Genomic DNA, 14,522 nt, shown 5'->3' with positions numbered 1-14,522 from the left:
AAGGACAGTTTCTGTTTTCATCAGACATCTACTGATGGGCACCTATACTGATATCAGCTGAATGACTTTGAGCGTATCCTGCTTTAAGCCCAGATTTGCCTGGAGCTAGCAATGATTTTTATAAAAGCAACATACAATATATTCCATGTTTATGATGTTTTAAAACAAGAAGTCTTAATAAGTATGATGAAAATACATCAAAATATATGACAACTCATTAATGTTTTGAGTATTAAAATATTTAAAACTTCTAAAATTACAGWTTTTTTTAAATAAAGACTGAGGAAAAAGCTACCAGCATGTACATGGTCTATGAACCATACAGTATGTCATGAYGATTCCCTAGGAATTTATTCTTACAAACTCCTCATCTTCAAATAAAGGATAGGACTGAAACAGATCATTTTAACTAGCAGCAGTCTGAATTCTCAAAGTCTCTTTTAAATAGGCCACATAGAAACAACCAAACCAAATGTATGTGTGCTTTAATAGAAAGATTAGAGATCTTATAATGGCAGGAAAGTAGGGGTTTTTTAAAAAAAAAAAAAAAAACACATGGATCCAATAGCATATCAAAACCTGAAAAGGAAGATGAGAAGAAGATAGACAGCAGGTACACAATACAAACAGTATAGGAAAGACACAATTATATAAATAGAAATGTTTTTTAAATATTTAAGATAATAAAGAAATCAATAAGATACATAAGTGTATCAAAGCACACTATAAACTACAGTATATATACTGTAGATATCTATGGTTAGAAATTGTACATAAAAGGAAAATCTSAAATTATTGCTACCATAAGCAGGGTGATGGCAGAAACTGTGGCATAATCATAAAAGAAATCAGAAAGGAGGAGACATGGTAKCAACGGGATATTTCAATTACATTTCCATATGCAGGTACCTTGGGTCAATACGAGTATGCTACAGTGTGATGGGGAAGTTAAATTTGCAGACAGTCTAAATGCCAGTCAGTTGGAACTGTCAAGAGGAGAAATTATTCTTGACTTAGTTATGTATAGTGCACAAAACCCTTTTCAAAAAGTTATAACCTAAAAACTCCTCTGCAAGGGYGATCTAATTTCCTTAGACTAAACATTTCTACAGGAAAAAAAATCTTATATAATGTTTATTTTCTAAAAGGGAATWACATCAATTGAGCAATGCTGGTAAAAGAATATTAGGTGAAGAGAATGGAAAAAAAAGCTTGCAGTTATAATMCAGAAAGTTTAAAGACACTATGGCTGGCATTTATAAACTGAAGGCAAAAGGAAACTGTTAGGATAAAGACATCCCTCAAACAAACAAAGAAAAGAGAAAAGAGTAGAATCTCTAGGTAATTACATATATAACAAAATAAAGCTGTCTAAAATGATTTGGGGAAGATAAAAAGATGAAAAATAAATCCTACTTTTAAACAAATTTAAGGAAGATGCCCTGGGGAAGAGTTTGGTAACAGATGACCACTCTGTTAAAGAAGCACAGAAATAAAATAAGGCCATGGGAAAAACACTATAAGAATTCTTGACATTTGTGCACTACTGGAGATTACCATGGCTGATTTATTTTTCTTCACACAAGCTTATCTGTCTCAAATTCAGCTTTGACATGTTTTAAATAATTCAGACTGAAGAGTGACAGARTTTGCTAAGACATTAGATTGTTAAAAGCAGTAAAACCAAAATATGCATGAGCTGCAAAAGGATCTTACAATGCAAAGCAACTGAGTAATAAGTTGAAACTGCCGATGAATACTAAGTAAAAAACACTGGGGAAAAAGGAATCTCAACTTTACATGTACAGTGATGGATCATGGATTTTATGGGTTTAAAAAATATATTTTTATATATGTACAAGGGTTATTCATCAAAATTGAGAGCTCTGACGTGGAAAACATTTCAGTTAAAAGTTGTTTCAAAGTGCCACAGAATAACAATAAATAATACCAACAATTTGCCCTGTTTTTTTTTTTTTTTTTTTTTTTTTTGTATTTCTGTGCTTCCAGATACTGCCAGCAAAAGAATTCATGTATGTGTAATGTATGTTATTCATTTGACTTGGTAGAACTTCTCTTTGGCTTAAATTTCCATAACATACAGGTTTTATGTTTAAAGGACTACATATGCTGAAGGTCCAGATCTATGAAGACAACTTGTATGCCATGTRAACATTTTTATATTTTTGAAAAGGAGAATAGATTCATTGGAGATTGACCAAAATCTAAAACAGCAGAAAAACTCATGGGTCAAGTTCTCTTCTGAAAAGCAGGTTGCCATTTGATAGCAACAAGAGATTTATACTTGTACTGCTTAAGATTGGCTGGAAAATCTGTATTTTCTCCATGYTTTTTCTTAAATCCATTCTTTGCTATACATATTTCTCCACAATTCTTGCATTAAAGATAGCAAAATCTGATTCTGACTGCCTCTGAGTATAATATCTTTAATAATCATTGGTCATTAAATCCAATGTCCCTTATTAAAGTGAGTTAGCTAGAACTAGGAAAAAATCCTYTGCTTTAGGCTTCAGAATGAGGGGAAAAATAAAGAGTAAAGGGTAGAGATGTTATTTTTTGTTAAAAAAAAAAAAAAAAGAATGACAGGAAAAAAGTTTATGGGCACATTTTCTGTGATAAAAKATAATCTTTGGTTTTAAGGAACTGGCTGTAAGTACTCAAGCACTTACATAAAAGATGGGGCTGGGACAGTTGGTCTAATGGATCTTTCTCACATAACAGAGATCAGGATTAACACTGAAAGTGTTAATGAAAGTTTCTTAACAAGAGTCAGTCACTGGAAGCTTCTTAACAAGTAAATCTGGATACCAAAGAATCAGGTAGTGCTGGGCATTCTCTGTCTCTCTGATCACAGATATAAGATATACGATAGAATTTAAGGCAAAACTTGGCTTAGTACATATTTTTCAGTTCAATAATTAGTCTTTTCCCTAAGTACCACAACATGTTGTATTTATCTACATGTTTAATAGACATTCAGTCATTACCTCTCAATGTCCTAAAAAGCCAGATCTCACACTTCACTGTTATGGATGTAGGAGGATCATTAAAAAACAAATAAAAATAAATCAATTAGAGTGCAAGACTGCTTCTTTTTAACTAAACATGTCCAAATGGCAAAAAAAAACACAACTCATGAAAATAATTTAGGTGCTTCTTGGCATAATATTCAGCATTTATCCTTAAATATCAAAACATACACACATCTTCCTAATTGCAAGACAAAATGAATCATCCAAATACAAAATTAGTCATGACTGAAAGGTTGTTTCAGAACAATTACCTTCATGATAAAAAATACAACACTATCACAGTATAAATCTGTAAACAACATTTACTCACAGCATTTAAGAAATGAAAATAATTAATGGTGCAGAAAAATGTTTGTTCTTTTATTTTTCCAAATGAAGAAAAGTTTCTTTCATTTTGCTCCTGCTTCTGAAGAAAAATAAATGAGATCTAAAATTAACAATCTGAAAGAGTAAAAACGTTTCACTCCATCCTATACAAGAACTCTTTTATTGTTTCTGCTGAATATCTGTTTGTACTGTATGTCAACTAAAAACTACAGAGTAGCTTCCTAACCTTCTTAATAGATTTTATTTTTGAAGGAATTTGCTCTCCTGAATCTCTTAATAAATCATCTTTATGAAAGAACTCACTCTGAGCACGGCATGCATCATGCAATTATAACATTAATATTATTATTAATTTAAAAACACATATGAACACATATACATGAACACATACAATGTTCTACCTGTGTCTGCCTATGCTGATTCCAAAGCTGTATCTGCAATGCAATAGCTGATACACACACAACAGCTCTGATACAACAGCTACTGAGGAAGAATAGGGCCACAAATAATAGACATGTAGTGAAAGAAATCAATGTTTACTGAAAGAAGCTACAGCCTTTARAGGAGACACTGGTACTCTTCTGATACCTTGCAATTCCATCTCTGGTGGAAAAACCTGTCTTCACAGCTCAGAGAGTGGAAGCAACTGTGGGCTTCCCTTATTTGGAGTGCAAATAAGGACTCCCTTATTTGATCCAAGCAAAGCCTGTGATATGATCATGAACAATCAGAATGATCTAATTTGACTGATTTTTCATGTCAAAGATGAGGAAATGAGTATTTAATTTTTTCAGGAATGGTAGTACATAAATGGTAGACAGATCTCAAGGAACAATAAAGTACAACTTGTTGGCAGTAATAAGTAACTGGAAAAGGTAACATCTTTAACTACCATAGCCATTTTATGCCACAAAAGAGTGCCTTTGCACTGCCTGAGGAGAATGCTGTGGGGAGACAGGTATACTCCTCGATATGTTCTGTTAGGTGACAACTCTTCATGTTGCTGTTTTTTGGTGACCCTGCTCCTCTTGTAATTTGATGCACTGTGTAGGGAGCCTCATTGCCCATGAGGCTACAGACTGCGCTAGGCAGTCAGAAATGTGTAAAGTGGTGTAATATTTATGCAATATCTAGGATCTTACGTGAATCTAGCCATAAATCCTTGGTAAAATATTCAATGGGATATATTTTAATGAAGTTTCAGGTTTCTGAAATCTAGTAGTGTACTGTAATTGGTTTGCTAAAGTGCAGATCTAAATGATAACCTTGCTCGTGTGATAGCATCAAAAAGAATTGTTAAAAGGTGGAAACTGGAAACGCAAATATTTGCTGGAAAAACAAACTACTAGAAAAATGTTATTTTTTCTTTGTTAGTGCCTTGTGTGAAGATCTGCATGTCACAATGCAGTGTTGTACATGTAGGTTTTTTTAAAAATTCACTGCAGAAATGGAAACTTTCTGTATAGACTGAAATAGCTCATATTGGAGTTATAAAAAATAAAATAAAATAAAATAAAATAAAATAAAATAAAATAAAATAAAATAAAATAAAATAAAATAAAATAAAATAAAATAAAATAAAATAAATGTCACTTAATTCCCCATATTAGTATGAAACCAATCTGCCTTGTGCACACAAAGGCAGTATGTCTTTATTTTATGATATATGGATGTCACAATGAAAGGAAGGGATCCATTATTGGAAAAAAAAAWAAATAAATCAACATATGACAGAGCTGCTCCTGAGTGGAACAGCTCTTTCATGAAGTGGCTAGTATGTGATCCCTATTTGCTCAAAGATCGTTATCAGAGTCTAAAATTTCTGGACAGTATCTGGGTTTTCACTTTAGCAGGGCAAATACACTATTTTATTTTTAGGTAGCCTATTCCCAATATTATTATCATTGCCAATAATGAAGAATGCATGTTACCACATGTAAAATACCATTTGGCTACATTGTAATAGTGCATGGAATAGACTGGTGAACCTACAGTACTCTCGTAATCTATGAATCCACTTAACACGAATCCAGTGGAATTCTTGGCTATCAGCTGAGGCTATTTCATTTCTGATTCACCAGATCTTCATCAATAATTGTATATCTTCATCAAGAACAAGGCAGTTCAAATGTAAAACTTTCAGGAGCCATAGACCATCCAAAAATATTCTCTCTTTGGCAATATTTTGCAAATAACTCATCTGCAAACAGTTTTCAAATGGTAGGGGTTCAAAAGAATCGTGGCTTGGTATTATTTTCCTATGCATTTTTTATCTCCCCTTTTATATTATTGCCCTAACTTCCTCTTTCACATTAGGCATCCCTTCAGCTAACTCTAAAAGGCTTCATTTCATATCTGTCTGCATTTCTTTTCTGAGTATTCTCTTAAATACTGCTTATAATCACATGCAGAATGCATTATAGTACAATCATTGCCAGGGTAAAATCAAATAACCTGCCGTTTTCAGCTTCCTAGAATTGAAATCTTACTTTCCGTAGCCAGAAAATCATGGAATTTTTTTTCAAGATTTGTGGCAGGAGTAGTTTACTTCCTGAAATTTCCCATACCTGTTTCCAGATGCAACAAAAAGTAGAACCTCATGAAAATCTTGACAAATAATTTACATAGTTGTGGCTCTTTTAAAATACGCACTGCACATGGAAGAAATAAGTGGGAACTGTTTAAAGATATTTTGACTGCCTGCCAATATAAATATGTACAAATACGTGGAAATATGTACAAGAAACTAATTACAATGAAAGATACATCTTCAGTCTATTCAGAAGTCAATTCCAGATAAACAATACATACAGCAAATACTCGAAGTTACAACAAAGTAAAGTCTTTTTTCTTTTTTGGTGTTAGCCGTGTGTCAGATAGATTTTCAGAAGATCTTGGCAGTGGCAGCGGAAAGGAGCAATTGGCATGCACTCTTTTGTAGGTTTTTGATTGGCATAAAGAGAAAAATAAAGTATATACATTAAGGAGAAAAAGATGACCTGCAACAGACAAGCATAGATTATTTAAGGAGATGTAAAATGAAATCTTTGGAAGTGAAAACGCCTTTGATATCACTGGGGCAAGAATTTCACTATTCATTTTTGACAGCTTCATATAAAACCTGAGAGAAAGATTTTCTCTGTTAAATGGTATCTATCTCACTCATCTTTTGTATATAAGCACATTTCTGAGATTGGAATTCAATCTACTAAGCAGAAAGAATTATAAAGATGCAGGAGCTAAGAAAGCACCTTTAAAATGGCATAAATCAAGACTGTGAATAAAATTTATGAAATATCTTTTTATATACACATCACCATCATATCTAGAAACTATTATTTGTGAAGGCAGGCTGAACAATTATACATGCAACTGCCTGTTTTGAGCTCAGACATGTCTTTGAACAGATATAGACCCCATTTCAATGCTTAAAAAAAAATCCAAAATTTTGCCCTAAGGCTTAATTCCACTCATACAAATATATTCCAGTGAACCTGGTTACACTAATGTTGTGAACCTAATTCAGTTCTGTCTTCAGTTGGGGCAAGGACTTAAATAACTTAAATGCACATGGTATTTTGTAGGCCTGTGGACTTTTGTGGAACTTTGAGTTTCTTCCACTTCATTTGATGTTATTGTCTGAATTTCAAGCACCTTAATATGTACAATAAGTGAAATCTTGAGTTAGATCTATTGAAACTAGAGCATACTAGTAGTGATATCCCTTTTCTGCTAGAGTCTGAAGACTCCAGTCGTGCAGAAAGCTATACGTTTTGGTCTAGTTCTCACTCATCTTTGTTTCTTTTTATTTCTTATCTAATTGCTAACATAGCTCCTACATAGATAGGTTCAGCTATCTATAGATAGGCTCAGCTGCTGTTTCCTTAGTTAACCATGGAGCTCATGGCTGAGCTGCCTGGGATTTGTTTCTTTTGCAATCTCAGTGGAGAGCTGGGTACATGTAGGGTAAGGCCAATATGAACTTGGTGTAAAAATCGGACTATTCTTAGAAGTACTAAATCAAAGAGAACTATTTCATGGCCAGTTTTCCAGTATTGTCCTTGAATTTTGTTCTTTGTCTAGGGTATTGACTGTGGAGCTTTATCATCAAGCAGGTCTAAAATGTGATACTGAATTACGCTTTAAGGTATTTTGGTAGGTTATCATATCTGAATATACACTTTAGTTGAAAAAGACAAAGTGCAATGAAATAATGACTACATGAGAGTATCTATTCACATGTAGATATAGAATGTTTATGTATCTTATCTTTTTACTAGCTTACGCTAACTAGTCAAATACTTCAGCCTATAGCAACTGCTTGCATTTTTGTTTTAAAAATGTATAAAGTTTTAATCTAATCAGGCTATCTGTAGCAAAAGGCAAAAGTGGGATGCTAGCTATCAAAAAACTAATATGTAAATCTCCCCTATATCATTTTATTGATTTGTTTTAATCTTCTGACATCTCTAGCATGAGTGCTAAATTGATATCTGCCCATCTGGCACCAACGCCGTGTCCAAAGTKGCTGATTTCAGTTCAGGTTGAGGTAATGTTTATACAAACATGCTGATGTGACTTTCTGCAATGTGGCTGAGTCATGGTAAAGGGGAATAGACATTAGTACTGTCATTTGAGAGAGGAATAGTGAAATAGCAGTATTTTTGTAGTGTATTTTGCAAGTGAGCAGAAATGGAGAAGAGATGAAACTCACCGATCATTTACAAGCATTCTCTGGAATGAACTAGAGATGAGAAAGGAAAATCCTTACATCAATGAGCTGACAAAATGGTAAGTCCACCTTGTAGAGATCTGTAATAGAAAAATTAAGAGTGGTATAAATTAGTTGTGAGTATAAATATGTGTGGGAGAGCAGTAGAAGAAACAGCAGAATAAGGGTTAAAAGAATGGCCCATACTGATAACAAATGACACCATTTCAGGGACACTGCTCTCAGAACACTTTTCCCAGCGGTGAGATTGAGGCATGTACTGTTTCTGCCAAGACCAGAGAGCCTGTGCTCTAATAGGACCACAGCGGTCATGACTTGTCACCTGGCTGGGTGCAGTCTTGCTGCAGGAGGTTCCATGGCCATTCCCTGTCATGTTAGTCTGCCAGAAAACAGACATATCTCAAACACACAAAGAACAGACAATAAACAGCAACCTTATTGATAATTTATAGAGACAGAAATAAGCAGGCTCTGAAGCAAAGGACCATCCCATAGAACTGTTGGCTCCTGAAGAATGTAAAAGATTTCTCTGGAAGTAGATCTCTATTCTCAGTGGAAAGAGTATCAAAGATGGGACAAGGACTCTGTAGCCAGCATGCCTCATCCTCCACCTGGCATACAAGTGTCTAGACCTGTGTAGACCACTTGGGCACACATGTCCTGCTCCTTTTGGTTGTGTGGGTGTGAGACTGTGAGTAAATGAAATATCTGAGAGTATAATCTGTGTAAGTTGACAAAATCAACCTGCTTAGAGGCTCTATAAACTAAGCCTTTCTACAAGATCTCAAACTTACATTTTTTTACACTAACTTTATGCAAATTCAGCATGCATTATTTATTGCAGCATCAGCATAACTTATCATTTTTTTGCCTGAAGGACACAACCAGAAAAAAATGGAAAAGTTAAAAAATTCTTTTGTTTCTCATGCTAGAGAAAATATATTTCACTGCCCTCCTGGCTCTGTGAAAGCTGAACATGCAAGCAAAATTCCAGAATTACTCGGTTAAAAATCCCTAAAACATTGAGCTCCTTCCTTTAATTAGAACATTAATTTCTTCATCATCATAATATTGGCTTTAGAAAAAAAATATACAGCCTTGAAAGTCTTCCTTATAGGGCATATAAACAGTGAATTTTAACCATTCCCTGGTTAAAACCAGAACAGAAAATTAACAGGAATTTTACAGAAATTAACCATTTAGAGGTTTTTCTGGACTCTGTGGCAAGCAATTTAAAAACAAGAGGGTTGGATGATCTGCTTGTATGCCAAAGATCTACTGTAAGTTAAGCTTATGATAACTTCTTTGGTCTTGTCAGATTTAGTTTCTGAAACACTAGAGTTTAAACATATCAATCATGTCTTCAAATTTATGTTAATAGAAATGGTGAAGTCATCTATATGTTTTTACTTCTTAAAAAACTGTATGACCTAGTGAAAGCATGCACAATATATAACGAGGCATGGAACTCAACCATCCAAATAGATATTTTGGAAAAAAAATCTAGCTCAGATAGAATAATAGATAAAAAGTCAAAGCCAAAGGATATTGCTTTTGCATTCACCAGTACAAGCAATAATGAACCAAATTATGCTTTCAGCATCTGCTTCCTTTCCAAATACAAAGCAATCTAGTGTTGCTGCGGGAAAGCACAATTAATTCCACTCTAATTTTAGCTGGCAGAGACCAGCACCTGTTGAAATTACCAGCCAGAATACACATTGTATACTCTCTTCCATGCCAAAGACAGCCATTGGTTCTAGAGGATGCTAACTGCACAAAAGTATGTCCTACAAAGAATTTCTGCCTCACGATAGCTGCTTTTTTTAAGGTAACCGATAGAATCTTTCAGAATTTTCTCTATTTCACACCCTTCTTTCCACTTGCCAAGAATAACTGGGCTGCATTTTATAAAAGTGATTTGCTTTTACAGATGCAGTGCTGGTATTAGCAGGCCTCAAGCTAGTTCTTGTACCTCCATGGAAAACATGTCTCATCTTTTTAGAATCCTATCATGCATTTTGGGTAAGGGCTGTTCCATTATGGAGGACCAAATGGCTCCTCCAAGAGCCATAGGTGATGATCTCACACAACAACACAGCAATCTGCAGCCTGGCCATACTTCTAAGCAGGCAGAGCTTATTTGCAGGAATATATCCAGTTAATTTTATCAGTATCAGCCTTTCTACCGCAACCTTGGCAACTAAGTCACAGAAAGTTAAGATTTGTTGGTTTTTAGAGGCTACCAAAAATTTTATCTCCCCTCCCATTCTTTCATTATAATAGCTCTCCCAAGTATCCATGCAATCATGAGGCTAGAGAGATGTTAGGCAAGTGTTCTCCCTCACGGAGAGAAAAAATAGGCTGGTTATGAGTATGACTATTTGTACTACTAAATTGAAGGAGAGGCTACTGAATGCAGATTATGAAGGGCTATTCTTTTTTCTTTGCTCTTTGTATAGTGTTGTCAACTAAAATGTCAGTATGGTTTTGTCTGGCTTGTTTTGAACAGTGGCATTTGCGAATGCAGAGTCCCTCACCTTTGATTTGCCTGTCTTTATAAGAAAGCTCACTTTCATTTAATATTCAGTAGAAATACAAAAGTTTCTTCCATATTCCAAGGGTCTGAATCTCATCACTCCATTTGTACTTCTTCCTGCTCTTTCCCACAAAGACAAACCAAGTTCTTTTCAGCCAATTATACACACTTTTACACATCATCCAACTGAAGGTACAGCAGCTACACATGTTGGTATTACAACAAAAAATAAATCAGATGGTTCTGGAATTTATAGAATTGAAAGATGGTACGCAAAAGTACTAAGTGATGAAACTGGAAATGGGATGTCTTAACTAAATCACAACTCTACTGGTGTATTCTAAATTTTCACATTAAAATTCACAGATATCGAGTTGTTCCTTCTTTGCTTGTTCTCATCAAGCAACGAATACAGAGCGTCCCAACAGAGTTGGTTCATTTTCTGAACAACTTAGTTGTGCTGTCTCCTTAAACTTGTTTGAAAACAATACCAGTTGAAAGATTGAATCATTCATTTCAACAGTCACTGAAGTCAAATACTATTTAAATTACTGCTACTAAAAAAAAAAAAATCAGCAATGACAATCACACTCTGGAAACATTCATACAGGCATAAAGTCTTAAGATATGTTTGCATCTCTCCATTTGCCACTCTCAGAAAATGTAAATATCTCACTTTGAATATATTGAATTCTACAGTGAGTTTCTTGTGAGATCATCATTTATAATTTTAGCTACTCTCCGTCTTAATCATCAGCTCAAAGGTTCTATCAGATTGACCTTTCCAAATGTCAGTGTCCAAAGCAAAATGGAGGTGGTGTCTTAATGCATCACTGGACTTAATATGCAACAAAAAGTCTTATCCAGAATCCATTGAAGTCCGTWAGAAGATTCTTTTTTTCTTAATAGATTTTAAGTCAGGTCAATAATTCTTAGAGATGGGGATTAGTCAGAAACTTACATCCAGGCACACCCCATCTTATGTGAATTTCAGATTCAAAGGTGGCACTGTCAGGAACTCAGCTGCATTTTGAGTAATATGTATACTATAACAGAATAATAATTTATTGTTGTACTTCTTATACAGAGAAGCATGAGTCTAAAAGGAGGGCTTAGGAGAAAGTACTAGTCAGAAAAGACTTTGGGATAGAACAAAATGGCAAAAAAATATAATAAATGAAATAACAGCATGAAAGCTTCTGGTGTTATTTCCTTTTTTCCCCATTGCTCACAGATAAAGGGCTTTCTGGCTCAGTCTTTTAGTCTAACAGTGGAAAGAAAAATGATGCATTTTTCGCAGACTGAAGCTGACCCTCTTTCTAATTATTCCCATGAAGAAAGATTACCTAGAAGGCAATCACCACAAGAAGAGATGGTGATTGAGTCTGTTCCTTGTTATGCTATTTTTGAGACTAAAGACAGTACAAATACAATGCTTAGCTCTGAAAACTCTGGCTACTCTTGTCTTTGATGCTGTGCTAGAGATGTTCAAATTGTCAGTGGGTTGCCTTTATGTCTGATACATTTTTTGTCTCCCTCATGAAAATCTGTCTGCCTTGGACCTACTGAACAGCTTAGAATAATGACAACGCAAGCCATAAGGCCCTTCAGATGATTGATATGTGCAATTCAAAGTAAAATACATGAACAAGAAACTTGTGTTGCATCCAAATTTGGAAGTACAATCAGATTATGGAAGTGACCTGTGAACACTAATTGAGCACAGCTGCAGAGTCTCCATGGCTGACTGAGTACAGAATCCACACAACGTGCAAAACAGCACGTCCTAAAGGTTTACCACAAGGCATGGCAGCAAGTGAATATGRCACTGGGACTAAAATCCTGCTGTCTAGCTTGTAAAAAACCTAAAGACATTTTGCATTTGGAGTCAGTAAATATTTTATAATTGTCCTTTTTTATCTATTAGGTTTTTGAAAATTTCTTTCAAGCAAGTGAATATTATCACAGACCACTGTACATCTTCCATGCTAAGTAAATATAAGGTAGAGCATGCAACGGGCCTGTTGCTCCTGAGGGGCTCAGAGAGGGAGTTGATGCAAGTCTTATCACTGAGAACCTTTCAGTAGATTCTCTGGACTGACAAAGAGATCTAGAGTAACACCACCACTGAAATAAAACAGATGTTCCATCTGTAAAGTGGAATAAATGTAAGTGAGCATAAAACTTCCATAGGGGAGTTACTTATTAAATATTTTTTGTTTTGCAGAGGTTTCCATAAAATTCCTCCAACACGGGAACCAATCCCTGAAACTCTGTTTTATGCAGGAAATGTATTGACTCTGGATCTTACTTTAAAACTTAAATGGAAGCAAAATGAGTTATAACTTCTGTTGTCTCATAAAGAGAATCAGAAAGCAACATTTCTAAACAGCAATATTTTGTCTGTATTGGGAAATTTTGCTTGCTGTGTAAAGCAGTCATTGTTTTTTATTTGCATAAAGAGTTCCAGTTCAGACCAGGATACTCAGAATAAGTTCCCCAAATGCTGTGGTTCATACACCTCAGCAGACTTTAATGTCAATCTTTCCTCATCACAAGTTTGCAACATAATCCTACTCTGGTCTAGTTTGCATTACATTTACTTCTGTTTTCTTTTCYCTATTTCTAGTCAATTTTAAATGTCAACACTACGAAAGTATTGTTGTTTGCTTGTTTTGTTATACATAAAACAGCAGCTGTTTTGTGGTTGTTTGTGTTTTTCAAAATACTGTGACATGAGAAAATGACTGTTATTCTTTTTTTTTTTTTAATATCTGAAATTGATCCTAAACTATTAGTTACAATACAGTCACTGTAGAAAATGTGATTACTGAAAAGGTTGAAAGGAATTTTATTAGATGCATTTCCAAGGCATTTTATTTTAGTGTGAAAGACTTGTAGTCATTATATTTTCTTCATTTGTCCATGGTGAAGGACTACTGATATTTCCTCTTGAGAATACTAATCTCATTCCATTATCAATGGTCATGAACCCAGGAGAGCTACATCTGAGGGCTGTGTCCCTTCCGCTGGTAATGAGCGAACTCAGTTCTCTCTTTATAATAGATTAAAGAAATAACCCATATCTCCTCAAAAGCAATAAAAACATTTCACTTAAAGTGCTCTTTCTTTTTCACTTTTCTCAACCTCACTGCTGTGCTGTCCTTTGCAGTTAGGGCTTCCACTGTTTTCAGGGAGACCTTCGTAAATCCTCGGGAACTCAGAGGCCACATATTTGCTAATTCAATTCTCTGCATCATCTATGGCTCACTTGGCTATTGAACAGTTAAAAGCAGGCTACAAAACATAAAACCACATAGAATGATATGAAATGGCAAAGCAGAGGACAAGGAAAATAGCCTTCCAACACAAAAGAGTCTTTCAACAAAGAAAGCCCTCACAAGCTGTCTAACTCACTCTCACCTGTACTAGTTTTATGCAGGTTCATCTCTGTGAAAGCAAAGAGAAACCTTGTGTTTCAGCCTGCCCTCTCTGCCACACCAAGAGCTCTGCAGTTAGCATCCTTTCACTGCAGCACTCTGCTACGACAGTACGGGATGCCAATTAAGAGCACATCCTGCCTGTACTGTTTGTTGTTTGTACAAGAAGCCATACTCCAGAAAGAACAAAGAGATATACAAAAATAGATGGAGATACAAGGAAATTAGGTTTGCTTTCAGTATCAAATATCCTAAAAAAATGTGGTGCTACACTTGGCCTGTGACATAGGAAAACTRTCTTAAAGGCGGAAATTTTGTAGTAAATGACAGCATCACTGCTCTCCAGAGCTAGGAGAATACAGTTCTTAGGGACAGTAGTAACACCTAATCAGAAATAAAAATCTAATAATAAAGGAGATAAAACTCAATGA

The sequence above is a fragment of the Nothoprocta perdicaria genome, unplaced genomic scaffold (assembly GCF_003342845.1).
Source record: "Nothoprocta perdicaria isolate Ctin4 unplaced genomic scaffold, notPer1 scaffold_8, whole genome shotgun sequence".
NCBI classification, from domain to species: Eukaryota; Metazoa; Chordata; class Aves; order Tinamiformes; family Tinamidae; genus Nothoprocta; species Nothoprocta perdicaria.
This window is presented reverse-complemented; position numbering follows the sequence as displayed.